At 53.7% G+C, this 12,500-nt stretch overlaps 2 non-coding genes across 2 annotated transcripts; both read left to right on the top strand.

Annotated features, from left to right (window-relative positions):
- The first annotated feature begins 3,676 nt into the window (after positions 1-3,676).
- On the top strand, positions 3,677-5,483 carry LOC111283297 (18S ribosomal RNA). The gene has a single exon (XR_016341166.1). It is a non-coding gene; the product is annotated as an 18S ribosomal RNA (ribosomal RNA).
- Positions 5,484-5,777: 294 nt separating this feature from the next.
- Positions 5,778-5,933, top strand: LOC149519684 (5.8S ribosomal RNA). The gene has a single exon (XR_016341184.1). It is a non-coding gene; the product is annotated as a 5.8S ribosomal RNA (ribosomal RNA).
- The last annotated feature ends 6,567 nt before the right edge of the window (positions 5,934-12,500 follow it).

Raw genomic sequence — 12,500 nt, 5'->3', positions numbered from 1 at the left:
AGTGTCCCCATTTCAGACACTTTAATGGCTACTGGCAGCAAACCTATAAGGGCCAATATAAGGGAGCCAATATAAGGGCCAAGTACCAACACCCATCGCACATCATGTGCACACACCCCCTCGGCCCCCCAATGGCCGGAACCCCCAATGCCGTAGGTTAGGTTCTCCGACGATGCTTCGACGATGGTGCCTCGGGCGAAAAAAATACGGCACCAGCACATGCCCGAGCCCAGCATGTGCACCGTGGCTCAAAATTGAACTTCAGCTAAGGCCTCGACCATCAATGGCACATGATGGTGCATGGTGATGGCATATGCATCAACCATCATCGGCACAGGCTGCCATTTGGTACGGGCAGTTGCCTCGACCGCCATCGGCACAAACTGGGCCCTGGTGCAGGCGGTTGCCTTGATCACCATTGGCACATGCCAACCCTTGCTATTTCCTCGACCACCATCGGTACAAGCCGGCCCTTGGTATGGGCGATTGCCTCGACCACCATTGACACAAGATGGCCCCTGGTGCGGGCGGTTGCATTGAACACCATCGGCACATGTCGAGCCATGGTGTAAGCGGTTGCCTCGACCACCATCGGCACATGCCGAGCCTTGGTACGAGCAGTTGCCTCGACCACCATCGGCATAAGATGGCCCCTGGTGCGGGCGGTTACGTCGAACACCATCGGCACATCAGGCACAGCAGCAGACGAGCTAGAGGTTGAAGCCCGCAGACCAGGCGTGCTGGTGGGTATCTGCATAGAAAGCCTAGCAAAACTAGTTCAGAACGCCTGCCCAGCTTGCAGGCCAGCCCGTGAGACCAAGGCCTGGAATACAAGCTGCCCACACCACATCCAGAAGGGCCCAAGATGCTAGATACGCAAGTGAAGCTTCTAAAAGCAGGCAGGATCAGCTTAGACTCAGAATCCGTACGGCCTTAGGCTTGGAATCTCCTCTTTTATGCCTAAGTCAGCCTAAAACACAAGCGTTCAGGCACTAGAACAATGGGAAGGGCTGATTACGCAAGTTAAAGAGAAAAAGGATGAACAAGGTAGAATGCTGGAATATGCTATGTATTCACTGAAACAGAAGTGTTTGATGGTGTACTAATGAGGGTGGAGCAGCCCTCTATTTATAGTTGAGGCTCCAGCTTACACTTAATGGCAATATCCCTAGAATAAAGGCTAAAATCATGGGATTATACAGATTACAATCAATCAGGTTAGATCGTGATTGAGAAGATGGCATCCCAAAGCGACGTTGCTAGCCAACAACCAGAGGCCCAAGAGCATGGGCATGGAAGAGGCAAGAAAACCAGTTCTAGAGATATCCGGTCTACCATGGACGGTAGGCTGGCCAAGGTAGAGGTGACCATGGGCGACATGGAGGAAAAGCTTGAGGAAGTAGAGATTCACATTGCATCTTTAGACTCCATGGGGGAGGAGATCTAAAGTGAGCTGGAAGCTGCTCTCAACAAAGGCATGGACGTGATCACCCAAAAGAATAAGGCCTTGGAGGCTGAAGTGCTGACCTTACACGATGGCATGGAGGCCATGCGCCAGCGGATGAAAGAGCTTACTAGTGAGTTCGTTGCTTGCAAGACTACCATTAGGAATGGCATGCTTGCCGAAGTGTCCAAATCCAGATTGGATGTCCCCAAGCCTAAGGAGTTCAAGGGGACTAGGGCAGCCAAGGAAGTAGACAACTACCTTTGGGGTATGGAGCAGTACTTCCAGGCCATGGGCATGCAAGACAAGGTGATAAAGGTAAGCACCGCTGCTATGTATCTCACTGATATAGCCTTATTGTGGTGGAGGTGCAGGTGTGATGATGTCAGGCATAAGAGCGCCAAGATTAGAACCTGGACAGAGTTCCAAAAGGAGTTCAGAGAATAATTTTACCTAGAGTATGCCGATGATGAGGTGCGGGCAAAGTTACGTAGGTTGAGCTAGCAAGGGGACATAAGAGAGTATGTCCAAAAATTCTCTGAATTGATGCTACAGATCTCGAATCTAGGTAAGAAAGATGCCTTATTTGCTTTCATGGATAGGCTGAAGCCGTGGGTAAAGCATGAGCTACAAAAGAGGGGAGTTCATGACTTGGCTAAAGCCACGACTACTGCCAAGGCCTTGATAGAGTTCAAGCCTTTGAACAAGTTTGAGTCTACCAAGCCCAAGGGTAAGGGCAGGGATGATAGGGATCGAAAAAAGCAATCCAAGGGGAAGGACCGTGACCAGGAGTCCAAGGATGGGGACCAAGATCATTCAACCAAGGATGGCGAGAGGAAACCACCAGCTGGTAAGTGGAAAGGCAAGAAAACCAGTTCTAGAGATATCTGGTCTACTATGGACAGTAGGCTGGCTAAAGTGAAGGTGACCATGGGTGACATGGGAGAGAAGCTTGAGGAAGTAGAGACTCATATTGCATTGCTAGACTCCATAGGGGAGGAGATCCAAAGTGAGCTGAAAGCTGCTCTCAATAAAGGCATGGACGTGATCACCCAGAAGAATAAGGCCTTGGAGGTTGAAGTGCTGACCTTACGCGATGGCATAGAGGCCATGCGACAGTGGATGGAAGAGCTTACTAGTGAGTTCATTGCTTGCAAGACTGCCATTGGGAATGGCATGTTTGCTGGAGTGTCCAAATCCAGATTGGATGTCCCCAAGCCTAAGGAGTTCAAGGAGACTAGGGCGGCCAAGGAAGTAGACAACTACCTTTGGGATATGAAACAGTACTTCCAGGCCATGGGCATGCAAGACAAGGCGATAAAGGTAAGCACCGCTGCTATGTATCTCACTAATGTAGCCTTGTTGTGGTGGAGGTGCAGGTGTGATGATGTCAGGTGTGGGAGAGCCAAGATTGGAACCTGGACAAAGTTCCAAAAGGAGTTCAGAGAACAATTTTACCTAGAGTATGCCGATGATGAGGCACGGGCAAAGTTGCACAGGTTGAGCCAACAAGGGGACATAAGGGAGTATATCCAAAAATTCTCTGAATTGATGCTACAGATCTCGGATCTAGGTGAGAAAGATGCCTTATTTGCTTTCATGGATGGGCTGAAGTCGTAGGTGAAGCATGAGCTACAAAAGAGGGGAGTTCATGACTTGGCTAAAGCCATGACTACTACCGAGGCCTTGATAGAGTTCAAGCCTCTGAACAAGTTCGAGTCTACAAAACCCAAGGGTAAGGGTAGGGACGATAGGGACTGACAAAAGTAGTCCAAGGGGAAGGATCGTGATCGGGAGGTTGTGCGTGTTGGCAGGCTCCGTGCTCGATGCATCAAACTATCGACCTATGATCCTCTTCAATCTCTCTCCATGCGATCGTCATTCCCAGGGGGCACGATCGGGATCCTGTGTTGCATACCTGAATCGATGGAAACTGGATGTCTCACCATCCCTCATCCGTCTCATGTCCTGAGAGGCCACGGGTAGGACGTCAATCGTGGCCGGTGTCCCAAGGGCACCACCTAATCCTTCGTGGCCATATTGGTGCACCGGCGTTCGATCGTGCTTTCTGATGCGGAACATTTAGTGGGCACGGGCTCTCTGCCCCCGTTCGTCTGATGCTACGCATTTCATATGCTCGACACTCACGATGCTTGTGCTCCGTGTCAGGCTTTCTCCGTCGCTCGGTCGGTGTGTCGAGGCCCACGCAATGCTAATATCCCAAATGAATGCTACCTGGTTGATCCTGCCAGTAGTCATATGCTTGTCTCAAAGATTAAGCCATGCATGTGTAAGTATGAACTAATTCAGACTGTGAAACTGCGAATGGCTCATTAAATCATTTATAGTTTGTTTGATGGTATCTACTACTCGGATAATCGTAGTAATTCTAGAGCTAATACGTGCAACAAACCTCGACTTCTGGAAGGGATGCATTTATTAGATAATAGGTCGATGTGGGCTATGCTCGTTGCTTTGATGATTCATGACAAATCGACGGATCGCACAACCTTTGTGTCGGTGATGCATCATTCAAATTTTTGCCCTATCAACTTTTGATGGTAGGATAGTGGCCTACTATGGTAGTGACGGGTGATGGAGAATTAGGGTTCGATTTCGAAGAGGGAGCCTAAGAAACGGCTACCACATCCAAGGAAGGCAGTAGGCGCGCAAATTACCCAATCCTGACTTAGGGAGGTAGTGACAATAAATAACAATACTGGGCTCTATGAGTCTGGTAATTGGAATGAGTACAATCTAAATCCCTTAATGAGGATCCATTGGACGGCAAGTCTGGTGCCAGCAGCCATGGTAATTCCAGCTTCAATAGCGTATATTTAAGTTGTTGCAGTTAAAAAGCTCGTAGTTGGAACTAGGCTTGGGTCATCTGGTTTGCCTCATGATGAGCACCGATCTACTCATCCCTACTGCCGGTGATGTGTTCCTGGACTTAATTGCTCGAGTCGTTCCTCCGATGCTATTACTTTGAAGAAATTAGAGTGCTCAAAACAGGCCTACGCTTGCATATATTAGCATGGGATAACATCATAAAATTTTCGTCCTATTGTGTTGGCCTTCAGGATCGGAGTAATGATTAACAGGGACAGTCGGAGGCATTCGTATTTCATAGTCAGAAGTGAAATTCTTGGATTTATGAAAGACAAACAACTGCGAAAGCATTTGCCAAGGATGTTTTCATTAATCAAGAACGAAAGTTGAGGGCTCGAAGATGATTAGATACCATCTTATTCTCAACCATAAACGATGCCGACCAGGGATCGGTGGATGTTACTTTTAGGACTCCGCCGGCACCTTATGAGAAATCAAAGTCTTTGGGTTCCGGGGGGAGTATGGTCGCAAGGCTGAAACTAAAAAGAATTGATGGAAGGGTGCCACCAAGAGTGGAGCTTGCGGCTTAATTTGAGTCAACATGGGGAAACTTACCAGGTCCAGACATAGTAAGGATTGACAAACTAAGAGCTCTTTCTTGATTCTATGGGTGGTGGTGGATGGCCGTTCTTAGTTGGTGGAGCGATTTGTCTAGTTAATTTCGTTAACGAACGAGACCTCAGCCTGCTAACTAGCTACGCGAAGGAGATCCTTCATGGCTAGCTTCTTAGAGGGACTATGGCCATTTAAGCCAAAGAAGTTTGAGGCAATAATAGGTTTGTGATGCCCTTAGATGTTTTGGGCCGCACGCGCGCTACACTGATGTATTCAACGAGTCTATAACCTTGGTTGACAAGCCCGGGTAATCTTTGAAATTTCATCGTGGTGGGGATAGATCATTGCAATTGTTGGTCTTCAACGAGGAATTCCTAGTAAGCGCGAGTCATCATCTCGTGTTGAATATATCCCTGCCCTTTATACACACCGCCCGTCGCTCCTACCGATTGAATGGTCCGGTGAAGTGTTTGATCACGATGACGTGGACGGTTCGTCGCCTGTGACATCACGAGAAGTCCACTAAACCTTATCATTTAGATGAAGGAGAAGTCGTAACAAGGTTTCCGTAGGTGAACCTGCGGAAGGATCATTGTTGAAACCCCACTCGACGGATGACCCACGAACGCGTTAATGAAACACCGAGGGGGCAAGGGTGCCCCCAAGCCCCGAGCCCCCTCCGACCTCGGGAGGGGGTGACGGTCGCTCCGTCCCCCCTACAGGGTAGACGGAACGATCTGCATCATCTCGCCCACCGTCGAACAATGAACCCCCAGCGCGAATCGCGCCAAGGAACCAAAATGAAAATGGAGCGCGCGCGCCGTCACCATCCCGTCCGTGGTGCATGCACGGGCGACGCTTTGACTCTTTTTGTCGTGAAAAATGAAACGGCTCTTGACAACGGATATCTCGACTCTCGCATCGATGAAGAACGTAGTGAAATGCGATACTTGGTGTGAATTACAAAATCCTGTGAACCATCGAGTCTTTGAACGCAAGTTGTGCCCCAAGCCATTAGGCCGAGAGCACGCCTGCCTGGGTGTCATGCACCGTTGCCCCCCTCCGACCCCCCACCCCTCGGGCTTCGAGGGAAGGGGGCGGGCGAAAAATGGCATCCCGCAATCCCGTGGGTCACGGTTGGCCCAAAAGTGAGTCCCCGGCAATGACAGCGTCGTGACCATCGGTGGTAGAGCTCCTGGCATGCCTCATCCCCTGTGATGCGCACTCGTTGTCCTCCCTAACCCTTTCAGACCCCCCGCATCGCTTGGTTGATGCTCGCGTCGCGACCCTAAGTTAGGCGGGATCACCAGTTGAGTTTAAGCATATCAATAAATGGAGGAAAAAAAACTTATCAGGATTCCCCTAGTAATGGAAAGCGAATCGAGAAGAGCCCAACTTGAGAATTGTGCACCCCCGACATCTGAATTGTAGTCTAGAAAAGCGTCCTCAATGACAGACCGGGCCCAAGTCCCCTGGAAAGGGGCACTGGAGAGGGTGAGGGCCCTGTTGTGCCCGAACCATATCACACCACGAAGCGCTGTCAGCGAGTCGGGTTGTTTGGGAATGCAACCCTAATCGGGCAGTAAATTTCATCCAAGGCTGAATACGGTCGAGAGACCGATAGCGAACAAGTACCGTGAGGGAAAGATGAAAAGGACTTTGAAAAGAGAGTCAAAGAGTGCTTGAAATTGTCAAGAGTGAAGCGAATGGGGTCGGTGATGTGCCTCGATCGGATGTTGAAAGGTGAGAGCCGGTCCGTCGATCAGCTCGAGGCGTGGACCGACGCGGGTCACGGCGATGGCCCAAGCTCACGCTTTCGATGTGCCCACGGAGATGTCATCGTCACATCGTGGAATGCAGCACGCGTCGTCTCGGTGTGCCCCGGCACCAGTGTGCTCCAGGCATCCACCTGCTGGCTTCCCATCTGGCCCGTCTTGAAACACGGACCAAAGAGTCTGACATGCATGTGAGTCAATGAGCTAGGAAACCCATAAGGCATAAAGAAGCTGATTGGTGGGATCCTTGTGGGTGCACCGCCGATCGACCTTGATCTTCTGAGAAGGGTGCACCGTCGACCGACCTTGCCTCGACCATCATCGACACATGCTGGGCCTTGGTGCGGACAGTTGCCTCGACCACCATCGGCACTAGCTGACCCTTGGTGCGGGCGACTGCCTCGACCACCATCGGCACAAGATGGCCCTTGGTGTAGGCGGTTGCGTCGAACACCATCGGCACATGCTGGGCTTTGGTAGAGGCGGTTGCCTCGAACACTATCAGCACATGCTAGGCCTTGGTGCGGGCGGTTGCCTCGAGCACCATCGACACAAGGTGGCCCTTGGTGTGGGCTCTTGCCTTGACCACCATCGACACATGCTGGGCCTTGGTTCAAGCGGTTGTCTCGACCACCATCGACAGAAGATGGCCCTTGGTGCGGGTGGTTACCTCGAGCACCATCGACACAAGCTGGCCTTTAGTGCAGGCTCTTGCCTCGACCCTCGACCACCATCGGCACATGCTGGGCTTTGGTACGGGCGGTTACCTCGACCACCATCGGCAGAAGATGGCCCCCAGTGTGGGTGGTTGCCTCGAGCACCTTCGGCACAAGCTGACCCTTGGTGCGAGCTCTTGCCTTGACCACCATTGACAGAAAATGGCCCCTGGTGCGGGCGGTTGCCTCGACCACCATCTGCAAAAGCCAACCCTTGGTGCGGGTGATTGCCTCAACCACCATCGACACAAGACAACCCTTGGTATGGGCGGTTACCTCGACCACCATCGGTATATGTCGGGCCTTGGTGCGGGCGGATGCCTCGAACACCATCGGCACGTGCTAGGCCTTGGTACAGATGGTTGCCTCAGGCACCATCGGCACAAGCTGGCCCTTGGTGCGGGCTCTTTCCTCGACCATCATCGATAAATGCTAGGCCTTGGTGCGGGCGGTTGCCTTGACCACCATCGACAGAATATGGCCCCTGGCGCAGGCGGTTGCCTTGACGACCATCGGCACAAGTCGACCCTTGGTACGGGCTCTTGCCTCGACCACCATCGGTAGAAAATGGCCCCTGGTGCGGGGCGATTACCTTGACCACCATCTACACAAGCCGACCCTTGGTGCAGGCGGTTGCCTTGACCACCATTGGCACAAGACGATCTTTGGTGCAAGCGGTTGCCTCGACCACCATCGGCACAAGATGGCCTCTGGTGCAGGCGGTTATGTCGAACACCATCGGTACATGCCGGGCCTTGGTGCAGGCTGTTACCTCGACCACCATCGACACATGTCGGGCCTTGGTGAGGGCGGTTGCCTCGAACACCATCGACACGTGCTAAGCCTTGGCACGAGCGGTTACCTCGACCATCATCGGCACAAGATGGCCTCTGGTGCGGGCGGTTGCGTCGAATACCATCGACTCATGCCGGGCCTTGGTGAGGGCGGTTGCCTCAACCACAATCGGCACATGCCGGGCCTTGGTGCGGGCGGTTGCCTCGAACACCATCGGCATGTGCTAGGCCTTGGTATGGGCGATTGCCTCGAGCACCATCGGTACAAGCCGGCCCGTTGTGCGGGCTCTTTCCTCGACCATTATCGACAAATGCTAGGCCTTGGTGCGGGCGATTGCCTCGACCACCATCGACAGAAGATCGCCCTTGGTGCGGGTGGTTGCCTCGACGACCATCGGCACAAGTCGACCCTTGGTGCGGGCTCTTGCCTCGACCACGATCTGCAGAAAATGGCCCCTGGTGCGAGATGGTTGCCTCGACCACCATCTGCACAAGCCGACCCTTGGTGCGGGCAGTTGCCTCGACCACCATCGATACAAGACAACCCTTGGTGCAGGCGGTTTCCTCGACCAGCATCGGCATAAGATGGCCTCTGGTGCAGGTGGTTGCGTCAAACACCATCGGTACATGCCGAGCCTTAGTGCGGGCCGTTGCCTCGATCACCATCGACACATACTGGGCCTTGGTGAGGGCGGTTGCCTCAAACACCATCGACACGTGCTAGGCCTTTGTGTGGGCAGTTGCCTCGAGCACCATCGGCACAAGCCGACCCTTGGTGCAGGCTCTTGTCTCGACCGCCATCAGTAGAAAATGGCCCCTGGTGTGGGCGGTTGCCTCGACCACCATCAACACAAGCTGACCCTTGGTGCGGGCGGTTACCTCGACCACCATCGGCACAAGATGGCCCCTGGTGTGGGCGGTTGCGTCGAACACCATCGGCATATGCTGGGCCTCATTTGGGTGGTTGCCTCAGACACCATCAGCACGTGCTAGGCCTTTGTGCAGGTGGTTTCCTTGAGCACCATCGGCACAAGCCAACCCTTGGTGCGGGCTCTTGCCTCGACCACCATCGGCAGAAGATGGCCCCTGGTACGGTCGGTTGCCTCAAATACCATCAGCACATGCTGGATCGAACGGATGGTAGGTGGGTTTAGGCACATATTTATATATCTATCATGCCAATGCCATTTTTATGGCCTGTAAATTCATACAATGGTCCCCTAAGCCTTCATGTGAAGTTTCATGGCGAGACGACCCATTTTCTATTTTTCACGATTTTCAAAACTTTTTGCGGTTCAGGATTTTTTTAAATTTTTTTAGAAAGATTTTTATCCCCAAATTTGGTAGAGGTGATCCTTGTATTTTTATTGGCATGCACAAAAAAATTCAGCTAAAAACTTGAAGTGGAGAAGATTTTGTGATCGTTTGAAAAAAGTATCCCTATTTCAGACACTTTAATGGCTACTGGCAGCAAACCTATAAAATCTCAAATGCTCTTTAAGGGGGTGTGAGTTCTCGAGGTTTGATGAGGGATAGGGGGCCAATATAAGGGCCAAGTACCAGCACCCATCGCACAACATGTGCGCACACCACCCGGCCCCTCCAATCGTCGAAACCCCCAATGCCGCAGGTTAGGCTCTTCGACGATGCTCCGGTGATGGTGCCCCGGGTGAAACAAATGTGGCACCAGCACATGCCCGAGCCCAGCATGTGCACCGTGGCTCAAAATTGAACTTCAACTAAGGCCTCGACCATCAATGGCACATGATGGCGCACGATGATGGCACATGCATTGACCATCATCGACACAGGTTGCCCTTTGGTATGGGCACTTACCTCGACCGCCATCAGCACAAGCTAGGCCCTGGTGCGGGCTGTTGCCTCGATCACCATCAACACATTTTGACCCTCGGTGCGGGCAATTACCTCAACCACCATCGGCATAAGATGGCCCCTGGTGCGGGCAGTTGCATCGAACACCATCGGCACATACTAAGCCGTGGTGCGGGCGGTTGCCTGGACCACCATCGGCACATGCCGAGCCTTGGTACAGGCGGTTGCCTCGAACACCATCGGCACCAGTCGACCTTCGGTGCGGATGTTTACCTCGACCACCATCGGCACAAGATGGCCCTTGGTGCGAGCGGTTGCGTCGATCACCATCGGCACATGCTGGGCGTAGGTGTGGGCGGTTGCCTTGAACACCATCGGCACGTATCGAGCCTTGGTGCGGGCGGTTGCCTCGAGCACCATCGGCACTAGCCGACCCTTGGTACGGGCGGTTGCCTCGACCACCATCGGCATAAGATGGCCCTAGTGTGGGCGGTTGCGTCGAACACAATCGGCACTCATTGGGCCTTGGTGCAGGTGGTTGCCTCGACCACCATCAGCACATGCTGGGCCTTGGTGCGGGCGGTTGCCTCGACCACCATCGGTAGAAGATGGCCCCTAGTGCGGGTGGTTACCTCGAGCACCATCGACACAAGCCGGCTCTTAGTGCAGGCTCTTGCCTCGACCACCATCGGCACATGCTGGGCCTTAGTATGGGAGGTTGCCTCGACCACCATCGGCACAAGCTGGCCCTTGGTGCGGGCTCTTTCCTTGACCACCATCGGTAAAAAATGGCCCCTGGTATGGGCGGTTGCCTCAACCACTATCTGCACAAGCTGACCCTTGGTGCGGGCGGTTGCCTCGACCACTATTGGCACAAGACGACCATTGGTGTAGGTGGTTGCCTCGACCACCATCAACACAAGATGGCCCCTAGTGCGGGCGGTTATGTTAAACACCATCGGCACATGCCGAGCCTTGGTGAGTGTCGACCCTTGGTGCGACCAGTTGCCTCGACCACCATCGGCACAAGACGACCCTTGGTGCAGGCGGTTGCCTCGACCACCATCGGCACAAGATGGCCCTTGGTACAGGTGGTTGCGTCGAACACCATCGGCACATACTTTGCCTTGGTGAGGGCGGTTGCCTCGAACGTGGTCGGCACATGCTTGGCCTTGGTGCGGACAGTTGCCTCGAGCACCATCGGTAGAAAATAGCCGCTGGTACGGGCAGTTGCCTCGACCAACATCGACACAAGATGGCCCCTGGTGCAGGCGGTTGCATCGAACACCATCGGCACATGCTGGGACTCAGTGCGGGCGGTTACCTCGACCACCATCGGCACATGTTGGGCCTCGGTGTGGGCGGTTGCCTCGAACACCATCGGCACGTGCTAGGCATTCGTGCAGACGGTTGCCTCGACCACCATCGGCATAAGCTGGCCCTTGGTGCGGGATATGCCTGTTTGGAAAAAGTGTCCCCGTTTTAGACACTTTAACCCATGGGGGGAGTAGGTGTGCGTGACGGGCCTCCCATTGCGTACACCCAGGGCAACATCCCTCGAGCGAAATACAGGGCGTGCATGCCTTTCGACCGTTTTGTCCGGTGATTGGTTGCTCCGGTGACTGGCAGGCGCCCATGGCGTCGACCGGTTGGTGTGCATGCGAAAAAGGGGAGCTGAGCTCGAGCTCGTGCACGCGGTGGATGCTGTCCTAGACCCAGACCAAGTCCCTGAATCGGTCAACGGCTCCCTGGGGTGGTACGAACAGAAGCCACAGTTACGGGCTTGGCCCAGCCAGGTCTCTCGGTATTTGATGGTCTCATGATCCTTTCTCGTTGATCGCAAAAATGCCTAGGCCTCGACGAGGTCGTGCACGCAGCCGACGCTACCCGAGACCCTAGGAACAAGTCCTTGAATCGGGCAATGTCCCTCTGGGGTGGTGTCAGCAGAGCTCACGCGTGCGGTCCCAGCTGGGCCAAGCATTGGTGGTGTCACTTTGTTATTGCCTGTCGGATGGCAGGGGCAGTCCCGTGGCACTTGCTTGTGTTTTTCTCATGCCAAGCGATTATGGCATGGCCTCGCACATCGTTTCGTCCGCTCGCTCGTCGAGTAATCGATCGGGTGGGTTGTGGATCGACGTGCTTGGATGCTGCCACTTGCACGCAATGGGCATATGAGTGGTGCTATGGTTGTGCGTGTTGGCATGCTTCATGCTCGATGCATCGAACTATCGACCCGTCATCCTCTTCAATCTCCCCCCATGCGGTTGTCATGCCCAGGGGGCATGATCGGGATCCTGTCTTGCATACCTGAATCGATGGAAACCGGATGTCTCGCCATCCCTCATCCATCTCGTGTCCCAAGGGGCCACAGGTTGGATGTCAATTGTGCCAAGGAACCCCCGACGTGAATCGCGCCAAGGAACCAAAACGAAAACGGAGCACGTGCGCCGTGCCATCCCATCCGCGATGCGTGCGCGAGTGACTCCGTGACTCC

Source organism: Durio zibethinus, chromosome 3, assembly GCF_047325235.1.
Source record: "Durio zibethinus cultivar Kanyao isolate XHJ-2024 chromosome 3, ASM4732523v1, whole genome shotgun sequence".
Taxonomy (NCBI): Eukaryota; Viridiplantae; Streptophyta; class Magnoliopsida; order Malvales; family Malvaceae; genus Durio; species Durio zibethinus.
Note: the sequence above shows the minus strand (reverse complement) of the source record. Positions and strands in the feature narration are given on the sequence as shown.